A 6,876-nucleotide genomic window follows, 5' to 3' on the forward strand; every position below is an offset into this window, starting at 1 on the left:
GAGTGGGTCTGTGTTTACTTTACACCAACACACTAATCTTCATTAAAAAAAATCGATTAATCGGTTAATCAGTCATTGAAAAAATTGGTGATCGATTAATTGTTAATCGTTATAAAATCGAATTTTGGTTTGATTATTAATTTTCGATTAATCGAAATAATCGATAAAATGTGAAATTAATAATCGAGTGGTAAAAAAATTAATCGAACAGCTCTAAATTCACAATATATCCATTATAGGTAACGCTTCATACATTAAGAATAAACCGTGGTACTATCATAGATATATAATAGTATACTTTAGAAGTTTCAAGTACCCACGAATAATATTATACAATCATAACAAAACAACTAAAATAGTTATTCCAGGTTTTTTAATATGTAATTTCGTCCAAATTTGAGCTTAAAATGACTATAAAAATAAACTGTGCTTATGTATTTCTTAGAATTTTTGGTAACAGAATTAAATATTTACTTGGAATATTGTTTAACATTTTCAATTCTTAGATATAAAATTTGAACATTTTATAAATTTTTAACTACAAAATAATTATTCAATTTTAAATTTGATAAATTTTGTCAAGATTTTAACTTCAAATGCTTATAAAAAAAAATTGTGCCTATGTATTTGTAATATTTTTCAACTGTTATTGTAATAATATATTAGGAGCATTGTATTAAATTTTTACACTTTTTGGCCCAACAGATAAAACTTTATTGATATTTATAGAAAAAAAAACTAAAAAAATTGAAAACTGACAATGTCCGTAAACAGCTCAAAAAGAGTCAATTATTTTCAAATTTTTATCGTTTAAAGAAAATGCTAATATAAACATTCAGTGAAATTTTCAACTATCTACAGTCTTTCGTTTTTTAATTACAACAAAAGAAGGAAATCGTTACATGAGAAATCATGTATTACATTTTAAGTCTTTGATTTAAAAAGAAAAATTTTAGTGAATTCTTAACTCATAATAATTGGCAAATTTTCGTCATTTTTACGTATTTTGTCAAAATTTGAATTTTAGATGCTTATAAAAAAAAATTGTGACTATGGATTATTAATTTTTTTCATCTACCTTTGAAAAAATATAGGTACTAGGAGCTTTCTATTAAATTTTTAAGCTTACAAATAAACCAACAAATGAAACTTTATTGATATTTAAAGAAAAAAAACTAAAAAAAATGGAAACTGAAAATGTCCGTAAACAGCTCAAAATAAGTCAAAATATTTGGAAAATGTTATGGTATATAGAAAATGCTAATATAAACATTCAGTCAAAATGTCATGTACTTACGGTCATTTGTTTAAGAGTTGCACCAAAAACCAAAATCAATTTTCTCGAAAACAGATTTTGCGTAAAAATTCCCGTTTTTCCTTAATTTTTCTTTTGTTTTTCACGGCGCTTTTGAAAACTATTGGAAAAATTTTACTTTCGACCCCCCAAAGTACCAACTAGATTCACTTTCCCATCAGAAAAGATACTGTTGAAGAAAATCCAAGCATTTTTACTGTCCTAAAAGGTGATGACAGATACAAAAACACATCATTATAAAATCAATAGTCAATACATTCATCGTTTCACTCAGAATCTAAAATATAATTTACATTGTTTCTTTTCTTTCCTTCCAGACACAAAAAAAAACACACATCATTGTAAAATCAATACATTCATCGTTTCACTCAGAACCTAAAACAAAATGATTAGGAACAAATTACTTTTATTTTATTTATATTATCAAAAATATAGGCACACTGTTGCATAGATAATTTTCTAACCTATACCTATGTTCCAAAAACCAAAATCAATTTTCTCGAAAATCAATATACATTCATTGTTTCACTCAGAATCTCAAATTGACAAAATATGTAAAAATGCTGAAAATTTGCAAATTATTTTGAGTTAGAAATTCATCAAAAATTTTATTTTTAAATCTAAGATTTGAAAATGTAAAACAAGATTCCTCATAAGTTTGTCTACCTTTTTCAAAAAAAAAAATGTCCTTAAGCTAGTCAAATTAAATTTTTATGTGTATTTGAAATTCATATTTTTACAACATTTGATATTCACTCGATTTCTCTTGTAACGATTTTCTTATTTTGTTTTAATTAAAACACGAATGACTGTAGAAACTTGAAAATTTCACTGAATGTTTATATTAGCATTTTCTATACACCATAAAATTTTGAAAATAATTTGACACTTTTTGAGTTGTTTACGGACATTGTCAGTTTTCAAGTTTTTAGTTTTTTTTTTATAAATATCAATAATGTTTTATCTGTTGGGCCAAAAAGTGTCAACAATTAATACAAGGTTCCTGATATATTGTTACAATAGCAGTTGAAAAATATTAAAAATACTTATAGTCACAATTTTTTTTATAAGCATTTAAAGACCGAATTTTGGCAAAATGTATCAAATTTAAAATTGAATAATTATTTTGCAGTTAAAAATTCATAAAATATTCAACTTTTATATCTAAGGATTGAAAATTTAAAACAAGATTCCACGTAAATAGTTAATCCGTTACCAAAAAATTTAAAAAATACATAAGCACAAAGCATAGTTAATTATTTTTAGTCATTTTAAGTTGAAATTTGGACGAAATTACTTATTAAAAAAACCTAGAATAACTATTTTAGTAATTTTGTTGTGATTGCATAATATTATTCGTGGGTATACTTGAAACTTCTAAAGTATACTATAATATATCTATGATAGTATCTGCACGGTTTGTTTTTATGTATAACGCGTTATAAGTACTTAATGGGTATTGTGATATAATTAATTTGGAATTTATTATAGGTACCTATGATGGGTTAATTTTTTTTTAAATACTTTAGAAATAAGTATATAATATATCTTATACCTATAGATTCAGTCTCCGCTTAGAATCGTTTTTCTTATACAATGATATTCTATCATTGAATTCAAATTTAATACCATACATTATACAGTGACCCACTTGTAACCTACTATACAGCAGAGCGACACCCACTCGCCCATCTTTTTTTTCAATGAATGTCAATAATTCTTTATTTGTTGGGTGAAAAAAGCTTATAAATTTAATACAATAAGTTCCTGCAGGAACTATAAGCATGCTATATTGTTACGATGACATTTGAAAAATAAATATTAAACATCCTATAGCTCAGTCATAGTTTTTTTTTTATAAACATTTAAAGTTCAAATCTCTCAAGTTGTTATCAAATTTAAACTCACTAATTAGTCCTTATCTCCCTTCTTTCATTGGTCTTAAATACACTTACAGCTAATAACATTATTCCATAATCTTATCGACCAGACAATATTCACATTAAAATATAATTGATCATTAAAATTAATTTATATAGGTATCTTATCTCTTTTCCTTTCTCATTATATTATTTAAAAATATCTTTACGACTATATACCTAATCAATTACAATTCGGTTCAACCAACACAACATTATATTTCGTAAAATCGTATAATTATTAAACTTGTAATAGCATGTGATATGCTAACACATTTTAATATATTAAATAAAAAAAAAATTCAAATCTTGACAAAATACGGAGAAATCACGACAATTAGCAAATTATTTTGAGTCGAGAATTAATTTTTGCTTATGTTATATTTATGTATCTTGTAGATTATTTACAAGTTTGTCTACCTTTATCAAATAAAAATGTCCTCAAGCAAATCAAATTAAATTTATATGAGCGTTTGAAGTTTATATTTTTACAATTTTGGATATTCACTCGGTTTCTCATGTACCTATAGTGGTTTTGTTATTTTATTGTTATTCAAAAACAAATACCTAACTGTAAATACATGAACATTTTACTGAATGTTTAAATTTAAATTTTCTATAGGTACACCATAAAATTTTGAAAATATTTTGACTCTTTTTGATCTGTTAAATCGTAAAAAAATGTCCGCGGACATTGTCAGTTTTCAATTTTTTTATTTTTTTTTTCTATAATTATTAATAAAATTGTATCTGTTGGGTAAAAAAGCGTGACCATTTAATACAAAATTCATGATATAGGTAGGTAGGTACTGTTACAATATAGCAGTTGAAAAATATTAAAAATACATATAGGCACAATTTTTTTTATAAGTATTTAAAGTTCAAATTTTGACAACATTTAATAATTATTTTGTAGTTAAAAATCTATAAAATGTTTGAATAAAAAGATTGAAAATTTAAAACAAGTTTCCAAAAAGTGTACCTAAATATAGGTTAGGTACATATAAATTACTTTATTCACAATAATATCATCAAATATAATATACTTAGAATCGTTTTTCTTATACAATGATATTGTATCATTGAGTTCAAAATTAACACCATCCATTACAGTGACCAACTTGTAACCTACTTAGGTATTTACCTATTACATGTACCTATAAATATGTAATTTATATTTATGAACATTCATATAATATATATTTATTTATCGTTTTTATCATACATATAAATATTAACAATAGTATAATGAAGTACCTACCTACCTATAACAATTAATAAAATATATAGCACAACTGTCACAACTATAGATAAAAAAAGCGGGTTAGTGAATGTCGCTCTGCTGTACAGTGGTTACAACTTACAAGCAGCGGCGCAACGGGGGGGGGGGGGGGTTATGAGTCTGGATTTTTTATATTTTTATTATTTATTATAATCTTTAAGTTGAATTATTATTATAATATTATAATTTTTTATTCGTTGCTACGGTAATAGACAAAGCGTTAGAAATTAAAATCCCATTTTAAGCGGTTTTTTGTAATTTTTTGGTTGGTTTTTCACGTGGCATTAAATAACTATATTGAGAAAATCGAAAAATGACCTCTCTAAAGTACCACCTTGATCCAATTTGCTAAAAGATAAGATACCTACTATTTGTTGAAACCGAATCTCTAGCTCCTTCTGGTAGAAATTGTGTATACAGGATAAAAAAAAAATAAATAAAAAAAAGATTACATCAGGTACCCCCACGCTCACGCTTATATGTATTGAGACTTAAGATCCATAGGTAGTTGATTGCTTTTGATGATGTAAAGATTTTTCATTAGAAGATCGCTTCATATAGGCATTCTTCTTCAGAAACAAGGACCAGGCAACTAAGCACCAATAATGATCAGGACCAAGCAGTGTGCAAACAGTTTAGTCCCCATGCGGCGTTGCCTGCTCAAGAAAAAAAAAGGCATTCCTCTTCAGGGTTAATTATTTATTTATATTTATAATATATAAATATAAATAATATATATAGGTTTGGTTGTACATAATATACGATATTCGATCAAGGAATATATAGGTATATATATCTATATTTATGAAAGTGTATATTGCGTGCATAAAATTCATAATTGAGTAGATACGAGGTATAAGTATGAGTGTACTATAGGTACCTACGACATGTTATATGGTTAGGTATATCTTTTGTAGTGTATACCAAAACTTATTCTATATATGGCTATATTACTGATGTGTGTATATATATATATATATATATTAATTATATTATATAATCTACCTATAATTTATACGTATAATATATTAAATTCAAAAACACAATGAATGACATTGTGTGCGTGACGGTTGGTTTGGTGCTCGGTGGGTGGGTTCCTAAAAACTTTTTCCACCTCCCGTGCGTGCATTGGATGAGTCCCGCGGTCTACGACGCAGTATGCACACCGCGGCGAACCGTATTTCTCCCGTTATTGCGCACGTAAACATATACACCGACCACCGGACGTGCGTGTATACAGGGCGCTTGGTTAAACACGCGTTATATTCGAAAATACGCCTTGAGACGTTGGATAATTTAATTTTAGTACTTATAGGTGTATATATTATTATATAATTATGTGGCTAACAAATTGCACGTAACTACATAAGTAGTATACCGGCCTGTGGGCTGCGATGGCTGCTGTATGGTCACACACATATTTTACTTATAGAACTATAGGTATATAATAACTATTATATATATACTACCTAGGTAGTAGGTACTATAAGTATATTATTGTATTAGGTATGTATACATATAAATATAGAAGCACCTACGTATACCTGCAGGTATCCCATAACTTTAAATAATATATATATATAATTATATTATATAGTCTCGATGAGTTCAACTAATAAAATGTCATCCTAAACGGGTTTAACTGCATATATAGCCATATAGGTACATTTAAGAAACACTCGAGATATAGGCGATGCATCCCACCAACCGTGCAGCCGTGAAATTCTTGTCTGCTGTTCGTGATGATCTGTGGGAATGCGGGATCAATTTATTATTATACATATAGGTACTTGAATACTGAACCATCCTACCATCCAAACTGACAAATATATATTATATATTATAATATATAATATAGTATCTATATATTGTTATAAATTTATCATCAGACTTAAGTCTAAACATAATTTTTTTTTGCAAGACATATCCGTCCGGTACCTATAAGACACTTTGGCTCGAATGCTGGTTATAATTTATAATATGCATATTATGTACCCATAATGTTGTATATTATAAATCTCTCCTCTTATAATATATTATACCGTAGAGTGTACATAATAATACCAACTAATATAATATATAAAAAGAATACCGAGAATTTCCGATGAGAAAAAAATGTCGCATAGGTATATCGGTATAGGTTACCTAAATGCAAGCTAGTAAATATCTACAGGTACCTACATTATAGTGTTTAATACAAAAGAATTCGAGGGAGATCGTATGAGGGAGCGGCGAATGACAGACGGAGAAAACAGAGGATGGAGAGGGGGTGAGTGACTGAGTGAGTGAGTGAAAAAAGTGCAATTCGTATATTATAAATCTTTTGTCCCGTCGCCCCCTACGTATAATATTATATATAG

This window comes from Acyrthosiphon pisum, chromosome A2 (assembly GCF_005508785.2).
Source record: "Acyrthosiphon pisum isolate AL4f chromosome A2, pea_aphid_22Mar2018_4r6ur, whole genome shotgun sequence".
NCBI lineage: Eukaryota > Metazoa > Arthropoda > Insecta > Hemiptera > Aphididae > Acyrthosiphon > Acyrthosiphon pisum.